Source organism: Urocitellus parryii, chromosome 11, assembly GCF_045843805.1.
Source record: "Urocitellus parryii isolate mUroPar1 chromosome 11, mUroPar1.hap1, whole genome shotgun sequence".
NCBI classification, from domain to species: domain Eukaryota; kingdom Metazoa; phylum Chordata; class Mammalia; order Rodentia; family Sciuridae; genus Urocitellus; species Urocitellus parryii.
The window spans coordinates 105,551,658-105,570,018 of NC_135541.1; the positions used below are offsets into that span (position 1 = coordinate 105,551,658).

Consider the following 18,361-nt stretch of genomic DNA (forward strand, 5'->3'; position numbering starts at 1 on the left):
TTTAAAATTCAGTTATTCCAAATTCCTAATATATTGTCTACTATTAAGAAGCCAAGTTGGGCATGGTGATGCACACCTGTAATCCTAGGAATTCCTAGGGGTAAGGCCGGAAGATTGCAAGTTCAAGGCCAACCTCAGAAATTTACTGAGGCCCTAAGCAGCTTAGCAAGACCCTGTCTCAAAATAAAGTATAGAAAGGTCTTCATTTGGCTCAGTGGTTAAGCACCCCTGGGTTCAATCCCCAGTACCAAAAAAATAAAAAGCAAAAGCCACAGAATTTAGAAATTACACATTGAGTATAAGATAATCATATAAACATTCTGTGATCTTGTACATTCTTTATATGAAAAACTTTTCCTCAGATTAGCAAAGCAAATTTCTTCTTTTTTCTTCATCGAAGAGAAAGTTGGGGTGAGGGAGAAAATTATGTATTTTAAGGTAGTATTAAAGTCTACTGCAGCCATATCCTAGGGACGAAATAAATTTCATGTATTCTTTTCACTTGTTAAAAAAGAAAGAAAAAGGCTTAATGTCCACAAAATGGATTTTCTGTCTATATTGGGCAGGAATTTTTTAAAATTTATTTTTAGTTGTGTATGGACACAATACCTTCATTTTTATTTATTTATTTTTATGTGGGGCTGAGGATTCAACCCAGTGCCTCACACATGCTAGGCAAGCGCTCCACCACTGAGCTACAACCCCAGTCCCTTGGCAGGAAATTTAAATTTTGTGTTAATGCTTGGTATGACTTCCTGCCAATTAGGGACACTAACCTTTCTGAGATAATCTTGACTAGGAGTTTGTTTTCTTTTCAAGATTTTTACTCACTCCTTTTCAAAGTGATTGCAAGACAATTTCAATTCAGCCAAAGACTATTTTCCACTTATTGAATATCCTGTACAATTGTAGTTTAATTCCTTTTACTCCTCCTCCCTTTGTTTTGTAGATTAGAAGATATACCAAAACAAAGGCATTCAGGGATGGAAGCACTCATAGGTAAAGGCTGAGCTAAAGACATTCCCATGAAGCTAGTCTCTAAGCAGCTAGTTTTTCAGTCTTTCTCCTGGCCTCTCCCTATTGGCATTCTATCCTCTTTGGTGGGAAAAAAATTTTTAAAGGAAATTGGTTCCTCCATAGGATAGGCTCTCATTCAAATGTCTAATTTCCCTGGGAACCTTGATTCTACATTCAAAATACCTGTGGACATAGCCCCTGGGACAAGAGTCCTGTGTTTCTCCTTTGCTAGCAAAGCAGTGAAACTTCTTTTTTTCTTTTTCTTAAACAAACAAACAAAAATAAAAATGTGGAGTTTGGTCCAGTTAATGAGACACCAGAATTGTTGAAAAGCAATACATTATATTACTGTGTAATTAATTTCATTTACTATCTTACATATTAGTGGTTTCTGTTTTTAATTTATTTGAAAAACAATTTGCTATGAACTTTTCTCAACCTTTGATGCAGGGCTCTGGTTGAACTGGCAAAGGACATTATGATAGGAAACTGAATTTTTTTTCTGTAAATTTTTGATTTTCTATTTTTTCTTCATCAAAATGTATCATTGTGCCTTGGTGCACACCTGTAATCCTAGAGACTTCGGAGGCTGAGGCAGGAGGATCACAAGTTTGAGGCCAGCCTCAGCAATTTAGTGAGACCCTTAGCAACTTAAAAGATTTTTTTCTCAAAAAAAAAAAAAAAAAAAAGAAAGAAAGAAAGAAAGAAAGGGAGGGCTGGGTTTGTGGCTCAGTGGTAGAGCTCTTGTCTAGCACATGTGAGGCCCTGGGTTCAATCTTCAGTACCACATAAAAATAAATATACAAAATAAAGGTATTGTGCGAAACTACTTCTAAAAAATAAATATTTTTTAAAAAAGAAAGAAAGGGGCTGGGGATATGGCTCAGTGATAAAGTACCGCTGCGTCCAATACCTTGTACAAAAAAAAAAAAAAAAATACACATACACACACACACACACACACACACACATCTTAAAGCATCACTAAATTTCTTACAACCTGATTTGTATAGATATATGCATATGACTAATAAATAACTTGTTGATTATTTCAAAGTGGTAGGTGTCAGGATAATAATGATGATGATAAATAGCAGCTAATAAGGCATGTCCTCTGTGCCAGACACTGTTGTAACACTTTACATAGAGTTGCTCAATGTAAAACCACTTATCTGGTTGTTTTTATTTGTTTTTCTGGGAAACTCCTGAGAATCTATATTGCAATCAGTTCCCCAATTCAGTTTTTACCTAAATATGGATGGGAAAAGTACACCAGAATAGAGCCTTAAAACTGAAAGGTTTTGCATTTGAAAACCAAAATATCTCAGCAAGGTGGTACACACCTATAATCCCAGCTACTCAGGAGACTAAATGGCTAAATCAGAAGGATATCAAGTTCAAAGTCAACCTTCTAAATTTAGGGAGGACCTATGCAATTTAGACCCTATTTCAAAATAAAAATAAAAAGGACTGGGGGTGCTGGGGTTGTAGCTCAGTGGTAGAGTGCTTGCCTCTCATGCATCAGGCACTGGATTCAATCCTCGGCACCACATAAAAATAAATAAATAAAATAAAGATTTTTTTAAAAAAGGACCTGGGGATGTAACTCAATGGTAAAGTGTCTTTAGGTCAATTCTCCTTGGTACCAAAAAAAAAAAAAAAAAAAAAAGTAATCATGCTTTAAAAGAGTATAAAGAAAATGTTTTTGATGTGTTGTAAGTAATTCAGGTTTTAAAACACTAAAAGCGAAGTGATGACTTTTTTTTTTTTTTTTTTTTTTTTTTTTGTGGCACCATCCTGAACCGAGGGCACTCTACCACTGAGCTATATCCCCATATCCCCAATCTTTTTTCATTTTGAGATAGAGTCTGGCTAAATTGCCCAGCTGGCTTCAAACTCATAATCCTCTTGCCTGAGCCTCCCAAATTGCTGGGATTATAGGTGTGTGCCACCATGCCCAGTCAACAATTTTGTTTTTTAAAGAAAAAAATGCATAAAATTATGACCACAGATATGAGAGATAGATGCGGTGGCGCACACTTGGATTCCCAGCAGCTCAGGAGATTGAGGCTGTCCCATACATTCAAAGCCAATCTGAGCAATTTAGCAAGGCCCAAAGCTATTTAGTGAGACCCTGTCTCAAAATAAAAAATAGAAAGGGCTGAAAATGTGGCTCAGTGGTTAAGCATCCCTGGGTTCAATCCCAGGTATTAAAAAAAAAAAAAAAAGTAATATTAGGGGCCTAGGATGTAGCTCAGGGGTAGAGCACTACTATGTGGGAGACCCTGGGTTTGATCCACAACAAATTCTGCTATTACATACAATTCTAATGAACCATTTTTAAAATTGTTTTAAAATGCTAATATGCCTGGTGTGGTGGCACAGGCCTGTAATCCCAATAATTTGAGAGGCTGAGGCCTGAGGATTGCTAATTCAAGGCCAGCCTCAGCAGTTTAGTGAGACACTATCACCAACTAAAAAAAGGACTAAGGAGGGCTGGGGATGTGGCTCAAGTGGTAGCGTGCTCTCCTGGCATGCGTGCAGCCTGGGTTCTATCCTCAGCACCACATACAAACAAAGATGTTGTGTCCACCGAAAAACTAAAACATAAATATTAAAAAATTATCTCTCTCTCTCTTAAAAAAAAAAAAAAAAGGACTAAGGATATAGCTCAGTGGTAGACCACTTCTGGGTTAAATTCCCAGAAACTCACACACACACACACACACACACATACCCTGTAATAACAAAAGATTATAACTTCAAATGTTAAGGAGGTTCCTCTCTCAGTAATGGAGTTATACCCATAGGATAACATTTATTTTCTTCTTTGTATTTTTATTTGGATGTTTTAAAATAATTTTTAAGTGGTATCATGACTACCTGGGGAGAGGGGCAGACATTCTATAGAGAGGGAGAGAGCTATTTTATTTTAAGCATCTGTGGTGATTTTTTTTTAAAACTGAAAATGATTGAGCGTTCTACATACAACAAGGACAAAAAAAGAGGAGAGTTTGCATGTCAGATGAATCAGAATATTCACACTAAAGAATGGGTTAGAAATAATTTAATCCTTCCTACTTATGTATAATGTAGTAGCTGGCAACAGTGTTCTAACTCTAACAGAGAAAAGAAGTTTTGGGAGTTCTTTTGTTGATTGTTTTGTTGTTGTTTTGTTTTTTATTTCAGTGTTCCGGATTAAACTCTGGGCCTCAAGCACTCTGCCATTGATCTACATCCCCACCCTGAAAAGAAGTAATTTAGATAACATAGGAACATGGCTTTTCTTCCAGTTTTTGAATTAGCATTTGCCAAAAGCTAAAAAACAAAGAAGCTACATATAGCCAGGCATGGTGACACATGCCTGTGATCCCAGCAGCTTGGGAGGCTGAGGCAGGAGAATCATGAGTTCAAAGCCAGCCTCAGCAACTCAGCAAGGACCTAAGCAGCTCAGCAAGACCCTGTCTCAAAAAGAATAAAACACTGGCTGGGATGTGGCTCAGTGGGTCAAATACCTAATACCAAAAAAATGCAAAAAATAAAACTAAACAGTTATGGGATGGGGGAATGAAGCTCAGTAGTAGAGCACTTGCATAGCATGCATGAAAAAAAAATGTAGTTACTACCTCAGACATACACTTATGTGGCTTGAGAAATAATGTGGACTAAGAAACTATGATATGAACTTTTAACATGCTCCTTCCAAAGCCTACCCATTATTCAAATCATCCAAAATTGGATCTAATACTTGGTTATAAAAAGAATTCTGGTTCTCTCTGATATGCAAATGCTAACACAATAAGGGGGGTGGATAGAAGCTCATTGATTAGACAAAGGGGAATGAAGGGAAGGGAGGATGGGAATAGGAAAGACAGTAGAATGAATCAGATTTAACTTTCCTATGTTCATATATAAAGGCATAACAGGTATAACTCCACATCATATGCAGCCATAAGAATGGGAAGTTATACTCCACATATGTATAATATGGCAAAATACTGTCGTGTGTATCTAAAAATAACATATAAAAAATGAAAAAGAAAAGAATTCTGAGGGTGGGGGTTGTAGCTCAGTGATAGAGTGCTTGCCTAGCACATGTAAGGCACTGGGTTCTATCCTCATTACCACATAAAAATGAATAAAGAAAGAACCAATAGAGGATTTAAAAAAAAAAGAATTCTGACACAAAACTCATTTAATGTGGCTGTTCAATTATAAAGAAAGCATTCTTGTGCTCAGGCACTGCTACCAATTAGATTAAAACAGATTGTTGGGATGGGGCCATGGCTCAGTGATAGAGCACTCGCCTAGCTTTCGTGAGGCCCTGGGTTCGATCCTCAGCACCACATAATAATAAAATAAAGATATTGTGCCCACTTATAACTAAAAATAAATATTTTTTTAAAAGCCAGATTGTTGGGGCTGGGGATGTGGCTCAGCGGTAGCGCGCTCGCCTGGCATGCATGCAGCCCGGGTTCGATCCTCAGCACCACATACCAACAAAGATGTTGTGTCCGCCGAAAACTAAAATGTAAATAAAATATTTTAAAAAAAACCAGATTGTTGTTAACATCATTGTAATTTGGTCTTAAAATTTTTTGTTTTTTAAATAAAGCAGATTTTTTTTTTTAAGAGAGAGTGAGAGAGAAGAGAGAGAGAGAGAATTTTCCAACATTTATTTTCTAGTTCTCGGCGGACACAACATCTTTGTTGGTATGTGGTGCTGAGGATCGAACCCGGGCCGCACGCATGCCAGGCGAGCGCGCTACCGCTTGAGCCACATCCCCAGCCCTGGTCTTAAAATTTGTTGATGTTATTTTTACAATAGTTTTTATAATCACATGAGATAATATGTGGAAGTAATCTGAGAAATAATATGACCTAGCATTTTGGAAGCTTCCAAATACCAACACTTAACAGAAATCTTTAACATATTTTAAATGATCAGAATATTAGGAACTTTTAAAGTTTTAAAGATTCATCAGTGTGTAACCATGTCTTTTCACTTACTGATATCTCAGTCAAATCAGGATCTGTGCTTTTAATCAAAGAAGCAAAAGCTTTTTAAGAGCATTCTTTTATTATCTTCTCCATAAATAATAGATTTTTCTACTTTTATTTGCTTGGGAAGTAAACACAACACTAAAAAGTAAAGAGTTGACCCTCCCTAGTCTGCTCCACCTAACAGAGACAGTGGTGCTTACCTCAGACCTCCAAGGGTTAGCTTCTGCTCTGTCTTCTAAAGGAAAGAGAACAGATTATCTTTAGTGTTGATATCAATGGGGGAAGGCAATAGCTGCACATGACCTTGTGTTCTGAAATGGTTCTGACATCTGTGCAGTATCTATTTGGTAGGCTGTACGTCATCACTTTCTAGCAAAGATAGACTAGGCACCTGAGATCTGAGGCTCAACCAATCCACAAGTTTCCACATTTCCTTTGGAGTAGGAGAAAGGGGTCCCAATATTGTTGTCAGTCTTGGATGGGCTTTAGAACCCAGTTAATGAGCAGGCCACAATGAGAAGTATGTGAGCTTGGATCTCAGAGCGTTTGTGCTCTGAAACTGAAATCATAAACCAGAACATCTGACGTGTGTCTCATACACAATGAGGGAGGGAGGAAAGGCTGCTGACGGAAATGTCACAGGCAGCTGCTTTTAGCGCTTGGCTTTCACCAAAGAATCTTCCCCCTCTACCACTATGCCCCACCCTCTTCCTGCATGAGAGCCATTTAGGGCTCTTTGGTTCTCCTCTTGCTTGCTCTGAAACAGGCTGTAAATTGGTATCTCTTACATCAGTCCAGCTCATGGTTGGTTGGTATTCCTGATGGGCTACAGAAATAACTGGCTCAGCTACTATTTGAGTCAGGAAAGTCTACCTTAAGAGAAAATTGTGAGCTCTGTCCTGAAAGGTTAAGAATATGACCTATGGTCCTAATTAAGTTGTTTGTTAAACAGTGTCCCTTGAACAAGTTGTTTTTTTCTACAACTTCTGCTATATAACTAGGCATGTAATCCTGTGGGTATTCATCATCGAACTACGAGAACGTGCGAGTCCCTCATTGTGGAATTCTTTTCTCATCACTTTTCCATTGCCAAATCCTCCTTATTCTTTTGGTTTAAATTGAAACATTAAATTTGGGAGAGATCTTTTCGACTCCACTTTCCTATTGCTCAAACCAGGATAGTCCCGCAGTTTGTCATTCCATATCACTTGGTACTTACTTCTGTGTAACCAATGCCATATGAATTATTACAATATTGTTCATGCCTACATTCCCTATTAAAAACCAAGGGCTAGGTGTAGTGGTGTGTGGCTCTAATCCCAACTACTTGGGAGACTGAGGCAGGAGAATCACAAGTTCAAATCCAACCTCAGTGACTTAGATCCTATCTCAAAAAAAAAAAAAAAAAGAAAAGAAAGAAAGAAAGAATAAATAAAGTAAAATTTAAAAATCACTAGCCTCCCATAAAAAAGATTTCATGTAATCCGTAACTACATTTGAGAATGAATTCAACAACTTCAAATAAGTTGCTGGCCTAGAATTAACAATCCTCCTGCCTCAGCCTCCCAAATTGCTAGGATTACAGGTATGTACCACTACACCCAGCTTCAAATAAATTCTTTTTTTTTTTAATCTTTAGTTACTGATACAAGTTTTTTTATTTATATGTGGTGCTGAGAATCAAAACCAGTGCTTCACACATTTGATGCAAGTGCTCTACCACTGAGCCACAACCCCAGCCTCTCAAATAAACTCTTAACAAAATACTTTCTTTTTGTTAACTCTAGTTGAAACATTAACCGAACTGGAGTATTTAATTCTATCTAAAAACTATTCAGAATACTTCTAGAAAACCAACTTTATATGCCATTCATTGATTTTTTTTTTTAGCTATTGATGGGTACAATACCTTTTATTTATGTATATTTTTTAATATTCATTTTTTAGTTGTAGGTGGACACAATATCTTTATTTCATTTTTATGTGGTGCCGAGGACCAAACCCAGTGTGTCACTTGTACTAGGCGAGCATGCTGAGGGCCATTGCCAAGTAGGAATGACGCATCTAAATTTCCTTGCCAGCGTACCCCATGCTGCTTAGAGGACATTCGATGGGACATTGCATGTATGCTTTAGTAAGGTGACCTTGCTCAAAGACCAGGGCGGATCTGGGTTTAGAGCTGATCAGGTTTGAGGAAGTTTCCCGCTCCTTGAGTTTAAGGCATTCCTGGTTTAAGACAAGTTTAGGGTGTTCCCAGTTTAAGACAATAGGGGTTTTAGGGAAGCTGGAGGTTGAAGATTATTGCTGCTGGGATTAGGGTGTTCCTGCTGCTTGTTCCAGTTGAGTTCTCATGAGATTCAAATGGGATTTGGAAAAAGCCTCGTGGAGTAGGATTTGGGGGTGGCGGCATATTGGAGATTTCACCAGAACGTGTTTGTTGGAGGCCGGTGTGAGTTCGGGAATGAAGAATTGCTGTTTGAATCTACAAAGTGTGAGTGCCTCATGATTCTGTGCCAAGCCGAGACATTGGCATTTGGTGGTCCGTACGCTGAACGTCTGAAACTTGGAGGTAAGTGAAATTGCTCGCCCCTGAGGAAGGCTAGAGAATGGGTGACCATTTCAAAAAACAATGTGTTCTTGTTTTGATTTATTTCGTTTTTGTTTCAAGCTGCCTATCCCTAGAAATTTCTCAGACAAACTGGGAAAAATGGTTGGCTCAAGGTTTGAAGTTTGTCAGCCCTGTGGAAGAGAAAATTGATACAGCTAATTTTTATTCCGTTTTTGTTTCATTCAGTTGCGGTTTTGTTTTGTGTTATCTTATTGGGTTGCGTTATCTTTATAGAAGAATAGAAATTAGTAAAAAAGAAACGGAAAAGGTGTTAAGTAAATTGTTAGAGATTCAGACCATGGAGAAAGACATTTTAGATCAAGCAAAAGAGAAGGTCTCTCGAGCTAGTCAGAGAGAGGAAGAAAATTTAAAGGAAAAGGGGTTATTAGGAAAAAGGCCACAACAAGAGGCTGTTACTAACTCTGTTTTATTACCAGAGGGCGTAATTCAACCAAGGGCCCCACCGATGGAGACAGCTGAGTGGCCCTCAAACCCCGTAGTTGATAAGTGGGATCCTGAGACAGGACCTCAAAGATTAGCATGCCCTGTACTTGAGCAGGCAGGAGGGCAGCGAATTCACCATGCTTTAGATTTTAAAACAGTGAAGCAGTTAAAGGAGGCTGTAACAACCTATGGTCCCCAAGCTCCCTTCACGGTAAGCATGGTCGAGTCCATTACTAACTTGGACATGATGCCAGCAGATTGGGCTAGCATGTGTAAATCTGTGCTAAATGGAGGACAATATTTGTTATGGAAGGTTGCCAATGAGGAATTTTGCATGGAGACAGCTAGGCGAAATGCAGCAGCTGGTTACCCTCAAAGAAATCTAGATATGTTGTTAGGAAAAGGACCTTATGAGGGTCAACGGCAACAAATTGAATATGATCCTGCTGTATATGCACAGATTGCTGCAGACGCAGTTAGGGCATGGAAGACTTTACAAGGACATGGAGATTTACAAGGTCAGTTATCAAAGGTAATACAGAGACCTAATGAACCTTACGCTGACTTTGTAGATAGGCTTATTCAAACAGCTGCCAAAATTTTTGGGGATACAGATCAAGCAATACCATTAATAAAACAACTGGCTTATGACCAAGCAAATTGTTGCTGCAGAGAGGTTATTAGGCCATGGAGACATGAGGATTTAAACACATATATTAAATTATGTAGAGATATTAATGAACAAGGGCAAGTCTTGGCAGCTGCAGTACAACAGGCTTTAGATGCCAGGCCAGAAACATGCTATAATTGTGAACAAACAGGACATTTTAAAAGGAGTTGCCCCATAAGAGGAGGGTTTAACAAAACTAGAAATCAAAGGAATAGAATACTGGGTATTTGCCCACGATGCCGTACAGGGAGACATTGAGCTAATGAATGCCATTCTCAAACCACCATAGAAGGTACTCCCTTATCAAAAAATGGACAAGGATCAGGTATTTACCCACGATATCGTGGAGAAAGGCATCAGGCTTCATTGCCAAAAAACGGATTGGGGGGCCCAATGCTCCGGGGCCCACAACCACAAATATACGGGGCAGTGGAGGAACCCAGCAACACCATCAGGGTGGTGCCCAGGACACATTGTCCATTAAATCCCTCATCAGACAAACCCGAGAGAGCGCAGGGTTGGACATCTGCGCCTCTGCCAGAGCAGTATTAACTCCAGAGATGGGAGTTCAAATCATTCCTACAGGAGTAAAAGGACCTCTTCCCCAAGGAACAGTAGGCTTATTATTGGGACGTAGTTCATCTACATTAAAAGGACTTATGATAAGTCCTGGGGTAATTAATCCCGATTATGTAGGTGAAATAAAAATTATAGCTAGTTCTCCAGGAGGTATATCAGTAATTTCACTTGGAGATAGAATAGCACAGTTGTTAATAATACCCAGCCTACATGATAAGTTCTCTAGTCGTAATGTAGAAAGAGGTTCCAGGGGATTAGGCTCCACAGGTGTAGATTGGGCTATGCTGTCCTTAAATTTAGATTCTCGCCCAATGCTAAAACTAAATATTCAAGGATATGAATTTAATGAGCTACTGGATACAGGTGGAAAGACCTTAGCATCATCTCTCATCAAGAATGGCCGAAACATTGACCATTACCACAGGCCACTCAAACACTTCGAGGCCTAGGAGTGGCAACTAATCCCCATAGAAGTGCTATGGTATTAGATTGGAAGGATCCTGAAGGATGTGAAGGAACTATACAGCCATATGTTTTGGATCACCTTCCTATTAATTTATGGGGACGAGATGTCCTAGATCAACTAGGTTTGATGTTAACAAATAACATCAATCCTAATGCGCCCACTACTACGGCTAGACAAGGTGTTAGGAAAGAAAAAAGATTAGGAAAACAAGAACAAGGTATAGCAGCACCAATTCAAATAGATCAAGGAACAGACAGACATGGGTTGGATTTTCAGAAAGGGCCACTGAGACAATCAAAATTACTTGGAAATCAGAAAGACCAGTGTGGATTTCTCAGTGGCCCCCTGACTAAAGAAAAGATAAAAGTAGCCCATGATCTGGTCAAACAACAATTAGCAGAAGGACATTTACAACCTTCCGTATCTCCCCATAATACTCCCATTTTTGTCATCAAAAAGAAATCGGGTAAATGGAGATTATTGCAAGATTTAAGAGCCATTAATAATGAGATGGTTATTATGGGACCTGCTCAATCAGGGATTCCTCAATTGTCTGCTTTACCAAAAATGTGGCATGTTTTAGCTATAGATATTAAAGATTGTTTTTTTTTTTCGATTCCAATTCATCCCGAGGATAGTCCACGTTTTGCATTTACTATCCCTGCATTAAATCATGAAGGTCCTGATGAGAGATATGAATGGAAAGTACTCCCTCAAGGAATGGCTAACAGTCCAACTATGTGTCAAATATATGTTAATAAAGCAATCCAGCCACTTAGAAATCAAAATCCTGAACTAAAAATATTTCACTATATGGATGATGTATTATTAGCACATAAAGATAAAAACACATTGCTAGAATGTTATGCCACACTTACAAACTTGTTAAAAAATTATAATCTAGAGATAGGAATAGATAAAGTACAATTAAATTTTCCAATTAATTATTTAGGAGTTCTATTATCCTCAACCATGGTCCATCCACCTAAAATTCAAATACAAGTAGATCAACTCAAATCACTTAACGACTTTCAAAAGTTATTGGGAGATATAAATTGAATAAGGCCTTATCTAGGCATACCAACAGGAGAGTTGGGACCTTTATTTGATATTCTAAAAGGTCCATCAGATCCAAATTCACCCCGAATGTTAACTCCTAAAGCTAGAAATGCATTAAAAATTATTGAAACATATATGGAAAATATGCATCTAGATAGAATTGATATAAGTTTGCCTTCATTATTTATTGTACTACCAACAAAAAATATTCCTACAGGAGTATTTTGGCAAGGAAATTTCGATGTGTCATTCCTACTTGGCAATGGCCCTCAGCATCTCCCCCCTTCTGATTAATTAAATTGGCAGGAGCACTCTACCATTGAGCCACAACCCCAGCCCTATTTATGTGTATTTTTTATGTGGTGCTGAGTATTGAACCCACTGCCTTACACTTGCTAGATAAGTGCTCTACCACTGAGCCACAATCCCAGCCTCTATTCATTGATTTTTGATTCAACAATTATTGGCAAGCACCACATCAGGCACTTTTTCTAGATTTATGGAAATAGCAATAAGTAACACAGATTTTTGCCCTCAAGGAAGTAATTCAAGGACTACTATACCATAGACAGTACTCACCAAATATTCCACTGCTCCTTGCTTTATCCAGCCTTTCTTGCAGTTAGTGTGATTACAGCTGGCTAATGACCTGTGAAGGAAGTAACATATATCATTTTTCAAGCTGAGGAAGTATAAATTATTGTGCTCCCTCTAACCTTTTTCCCTGTCAACAACCTCTGAGATTACATGTTCTGTTTGGTTCAGTTTCAAGGTATAGTCTGAGTCATCATGGTTACTGAGTTTTTTAATTCATTTGTGCTGCTAAAACAAAATATCTGAGCCTGGGTAATTTCCAAATAATATAAATTTATTTCTCACAGTTCTGGAAATTGAGAAGTCCATGATCAAGGTGCAAAAGTTTTGGTATCTGGTAAGGGTAGCTCTCTGCTTCCAAGACAGCACCTTATTGCTGCATCTTCTGGAGGAGACAAGAAGGGACCAAAGGTACAAACTTGCCCTCTCAAGCCCTTTTATAAGGCACCGATACATTCATGATTAGTGAATCATGGCCTAATCACCTCTTAAGGCTCCACCTCGGAATACTGTTGCAGTGGGAATTAAGTTTCAACATGAATTTTGGAGGAGGCACAAACATTCAAACCATAGCATTCCATCCCTCATCCTCCAAAATTGATGTCCTTCTCACATATGAAATATTCATTCCATCCTAGTAATTCCAAAAGTCTTAACTTAAGGTCTGAGTTCAAAGTCTCATCCAAATATCTTCTAAATCACATGAGACTCAAGGTATGATTAATCCTAAGGCAAATTCTTCTCCAGCTGTGAGCATGAAGTCAAGCAAGTTATATGCTTCCAAAAGATAGGCATAAGATAGACATTCCCATTCCCCAAAATAGTAACAGTCAAGAAGAAGGGGTAACAGGTCCCAAGGACGTCCAAAACCCACATTAAACAACATTAAATCTTGAGGCTGGATAACAACCTTCTTTGACTCTGTGTCCCACTTTCTGGACACACTGGAGCAGAGATTGGGCTCCTCAGGCCTTAGGCAGCCAAACCTCCACTACTTCTCTGGGTTCAGCCCATGCTGCAGATCCTAGGAGTAAGAGTTGGATGGCTGTGCCTCTCTCGGCTGGTGCTGCATCATATGGTTCTATAGTTTTTGAGTCTCAGTTTTTGAGTCTCCTGTGACTCCTCTAGACATTGTTTTATAGGGGCTCTCAGTAGTGGCCCTGACCCTACTGCTCTGCTGGGCATTGCCCTGGTGGGGGCTCTCTGTGGCTGCCATGCCTTGACTCAGTTCTCTGCCTAAGCCTCAAGGCTCTCTGACAGCCTTTGATGTCTAGGTGGAAGCAGCAACCTCTGCAGCTCTTAGACCCTGCATACATACAGAGTTGGCCCAACAAGGACACTGCCAAAGTTTATCACTCAGCTTTCTCAAGGGCAGCATGAAGCATACCTGGGCCAGCTAGAACCACGAATGGTCAAGGAGTGCTGCAGTGGAATGCAGGGGGCGGAGCCTCTAGGCCCCCTTTGGCCACATTCTGCCCTTAAGGCCCTAGCACTCTGCCTGTGATGCCACTGGCAGCCTCAGAAATCTCTGAAATGCCTCAGAGTCATTCTTCCTTTGTCCTGATGAACAGCATTTGGCCTCATTCTAGCTGTACTAATCTCCTTATCAAATGGTTGTTGGGACCAAACACTTGGTATTCTGTCTTAAGCAGGCTTTTACAATTCCACCAAACTAAGAATTTTCCAGATCTTTAAATTCAGCTTCTCTTTTAATCATAAATTCCATCTTTAATTTTTTATCTTCTCACATTTTACTATTGTCACAGGAGGTCCAAGGATTTCCCAGAGACCTCAACTGAGGAAAGCAGGGTGTTTGGCATATGTGACAAAAAAGAATTTTAGCATGTAACTAGTCAGAGACACAAAGGTTTATTTAGGAGAGGTACATCCAAGGGAGAATGTGGGCTATCTCAAGAATGAGTAGCTTTGGGGGTAAAACAAGGAATGTGGGCTATCTCCAGAGAGATAGAGAACAACCCCTTGTTATGGGTGTATTTGGTGGATAGGGTAAGATTTGTAGAGGACAGTTTAGGGGCTGGACTAGAGGTGAAATCAGGGCAGAGTTTCACAATTTCATGTCAGTTTTTCCTCTGCTTGCGTATTACCCTCATGTTTTGCAGGTAAGAGCATGGGGTCAAGGGTGCAGCCTGAAGGAGTGATCTGGGTTGCTTAGGAGTTCCAAAGGTTCATGGGCGTTTCCTGCATTTCAGTGGGTCAGCTTATCTTTCTTTCCCTTTTCTGTATCCCCAAATCCCTATCTCACTATAAGCAGTCAAAAGAAGCCATGCAGCCTCCTCAGTCCTTTCCTTAGATATTTCTTCCTTTATCTGGGCATGGTGGCAGAAGCCCATAATTCCAGCGACTCAGGAGGTTGAGGCAGGAGGATCACAAGTTGGAGGCAAACCTCAGCAATTTAGCAAGGTCTTAAGCAACTTAATGAGATCCCATCTCAAAAAATAAGAAAGGTTTTGATCACTAGTACCAAAAAAAAAAAAAAAAAAAAAAGATTTTTTTAATAAATATCCTAGTTTCATTGCTTACAAGTTCTGCTTCCACAAAGCATTCAGCTAAGTTCATTGTCTTTTTTTTTTTTTTTTAGTTTTAGATGGACCCAATTCCTTTATTTTGTTTTTATTTATTTTCATGTGGTGCTGAGAATCGAACCCAGGGCCTCACAGTGTGAGGCAAGTGCTGTACTGCTGAGCCACAACCCCAGACCCAGTTCCTTGTCATTTTATAACAATCATGGCCTTTCTTCCAGTTTCAAGGACTTTGTTTTTCACCTATGACCTCATCAAAATGGTTTTTATTGTCTGTATTTCTACTAATGTTCTCATCCCAATCACTTAAGTAATCTCTGGAGATTTGGGCTCTCTCTACAGCTCTCATCTTCTGCGCCCCACCTGAATTGTCCTTAATGCTGTGTTCATGGTGACCTAGGTTTTTATAGCATGTACCTCCAAACTCTTCCAGCTTCCACCCATTGCCCAATTTCAAAGCTGCTTCTTCATTTTTGGTATTTGTTAGCAAACAAACCACTTTTTTTTTTTTCTTTTGTGTGTTCAGAGAAGGTTACTGGGGATTGGATCCAGGGGCACTCTACTACTGAGCTATATCTTATCCTCTTTTATTTTTATTTTAGACAGGTTCTCACTAAATTGCCTAGGCTAGCCTCCAACTTGTGATCCTCCTGTTTCAGCCTCCTGAGTTGCTGGGATTATGGGCGTGCATCACCACTTGGTTCTGCCACATACCATTTTTTTTTTTTTTGGTACTGGGGATTTAATTCAGGGGCCCACAACTACTGAGCTACATCCCCAGCCTTTTGTTTTATTTTTGTATTTTACTTAGAGATAGGGTCTCGTTGAGTTGCTTAGGGCCTCGCTAAGTTGCTGAGGCTGGCTTTGAATTTGTGAACCTCCTGCCTCAGCCTCCGGAGACACTGGGATTATAGGTATGCACCACCATGCCTGGCAACATGCCACTCTTGTGTGTGTGTGTGTGTGTGTGTGTGTGTGTGTGTGTGTTGCCAGGGATTGAACCCAGGGTGCATTTGAGGTAAGCACTCTACCAACTGAGCTACATCCCCAGCCTGACATGCTACTCTTGAAATCAGTTTATTAGTCTGTTTGTGCTGATATTAAAAAAAAGAAAAGTTGAGACAGTCATTAAGAAATAGTGAAATCTATTTGTCAGCTAGGCATGGTGGCACATGCCTGTAATCATGGTGGCTTGGAAGGCTGAGACGGGAGGATCCCAAGTCCAAAGTCAGCCTAAGCAACTTAGTAAGGCACTAAGTAATGTAGGGAACCCCTGTCTCTAAATGAAGTATAAAAGGGAGAGGGGAGGGCTAGGGATGTGGTTCAGTGGTTAAATGCCCCAGGGTTTAATCCCAGTACTTTTGGTACTCCCCCAAAACACAGAGAAATCTATATGTTGCCAGGCACAGTGGCACATGCTGGGGAGACAGAGGCAGGGGGATTACAAATTCAAAGCCAGCCTTAGCAACAACTTAGTGAGGCTCTAAGGAACTTAGGGAGACCCTGTCTCTAAATAAAATATTAAAACATGGGCTGGAGATATGGCTCATTGGTTAAGTGCTCCAAAAAAAAAAAAAAAAAAAAAAGAAAGAAAGAAGGAAGGAAGGAAGGAAGGAATCTATTTACCGCAGTTCTGGAGGCTGAGAAGTATAGAAATAAGGTGACATAGGCATGGTGTCTGGTGAGGGCTGGGTCTCTGCTTCCAAGATGGCTCCTTGTCCTCACATGGCAGAGGGGATAGAAGGGCAAAAAGGAGATAGATACACTGTGTGAAGTGTCTTTTATAAGGTATCAATTCCATTCACAAGGGTACATGACTTCATCACCTTCTAAAGGCCTATCTTCTTAATACTGTTACATTGATGAAGTTCCAACATAAATTCAGAGGGATCACAGGCATTCAAACCATAACAGGAGTGAAGGTAAGGAGCATAGCAACATTCAGCTTAGCTGCTTGCCAACCTGCTAGATACATGACATGTACAATATGCAGTTTTGTTATTTAAGCCACTGAGAATTCAGGGTTCAGCTGCTGGGGTAGCCAACATTAATTACTCTTAATAACATAACTCCTCTTATTTACTTAATACCTTTTATTACTAGGCACAGTAGTAGGCTGTTTGTAATAGTAATTTGTTATTGTTAAAATCCTGAAAATTCACTTTTCTTGCCAAGAGGGTGGCATGTTCCATGTTCATTCTGAACAGTTATAGTCAATCTCACTAGATATGCTCCTCTCTTAAAAAAAAAAAAAAAGTAAAAGAAAAAAAGCACTAGTTCTAAGATTGATGCAAACCTTGACATTTTAGAGGAAAAAGGGATTTTAGGTTTATTCTAGAGGACTGAATCCTGACTCTATGGTATTTGAGTAACTAATCTGCCTTACTTTTTTCATAGGTAAAATTGGGGATATAATTTGGTATGAATATCACAAGGTTATTTTGATGAACAAAATGAGCTGACTATTTAAACTGTAAAGCATTCATGCACATATAATATGACTATTCTCCTTGAATCTAAGACATAACTGCTTATAAGGCCATACAAATTTAAAAAAAATGCTGTAACTAGACACAGGGAAGTGAAGGGAGAGGATGTGGCATGGGGATCGGAAGGACAGTAGAATGATTCAGCCATTATGACCCTATGTGCATATATGATTACATGGCCTGTGTAACTCTACATCATGTACAACCAGAGGAATGAGAAGTTATACTCTATTTATGTGTTATGTGTCAGATGCATTCTACTGTCATGTATAACTAATTAGAACAAATAAAAAAATTTAAAATGCTGCAAGTTAATCTATGACAGTGTTTTTTTTTATCACTCAGTCCTTATTGAAAGAGCTTATTAAGATTTATGTATACATATTGTCTTTTTAATTTGTGTTTGTGTGTGTGTTTTGCTGGGATCAAACCTAGGGCCTCATGAATGCTAAGCACTCACTCTATCACTGAGTTTCTTTTCAATAGACTTATAGACTTTGACTTTTTTCATATATCACACTTGTGCATTAATAAAAGGTAAATATAAAGGAAATAACTCAGTTTAGTTAGCTCTAAATGTCTTTATATTCAAAGTTTGTCTTCTGAATCCCTTTTTCTGTTTTGTTTTGTTTTTTGAGGTGGTCTCCCTAAATTCCCCAATCTGAACTTGAACTTGGCAATTCTCTTGTCTCAACTTCCCAAGTAGCTAGAACTATAGGCATGTGCCACTATACCTGACCTGAATTACTTTGTATTTGAGTGTGTGTGTGTGTGTGTGTGTGTGTGTGTGTGTGTGTGTGTATGTGTGTGTGTGTTAGTTACTGGGGATTGAACCCAGGGGCATTCTACCATTGAGCCACATCCCCGGACCTTTTTCATTTTTTTAAATTT

The 18,361-nt window shown here is 39.2% G+C and overlaps 1 protein-coding gene across 2 annotated transcripts in view; it reads right to left on the reverse strand.

Moving 5' to 3' along the window:
• Slc16a1 (solute carrier family 16 member 1) overlaps positions 1-12,834 on the reverse strand; it is a 55,885-nt gene extending 43,051 nt beyond the window's left edge. Inside the window, exons 1-3 of one of the 2 annotated variants that reach the window (XM_077791529.1) lie at positions 12,727-12,834; positions 12,427-12,496; positions 6,222-6,256 (exon numbers count right to left, since the gene is read on the reverse strand). The gene's annotated coding sequence lies outside the window, so the exon portion shown is untranslated. Of the gene's footprint in view, positions 1-6,221; positions 6,257-6,412; positions 6,547-12,426; positions 12,497-12,726 lie in introns of those variants that run through there. The other variant, XM_026394199.2, reaches the window with a different exon arrangement.
• Positions 12,835-18,361: the final 5,527 nt, after the last annotated feature.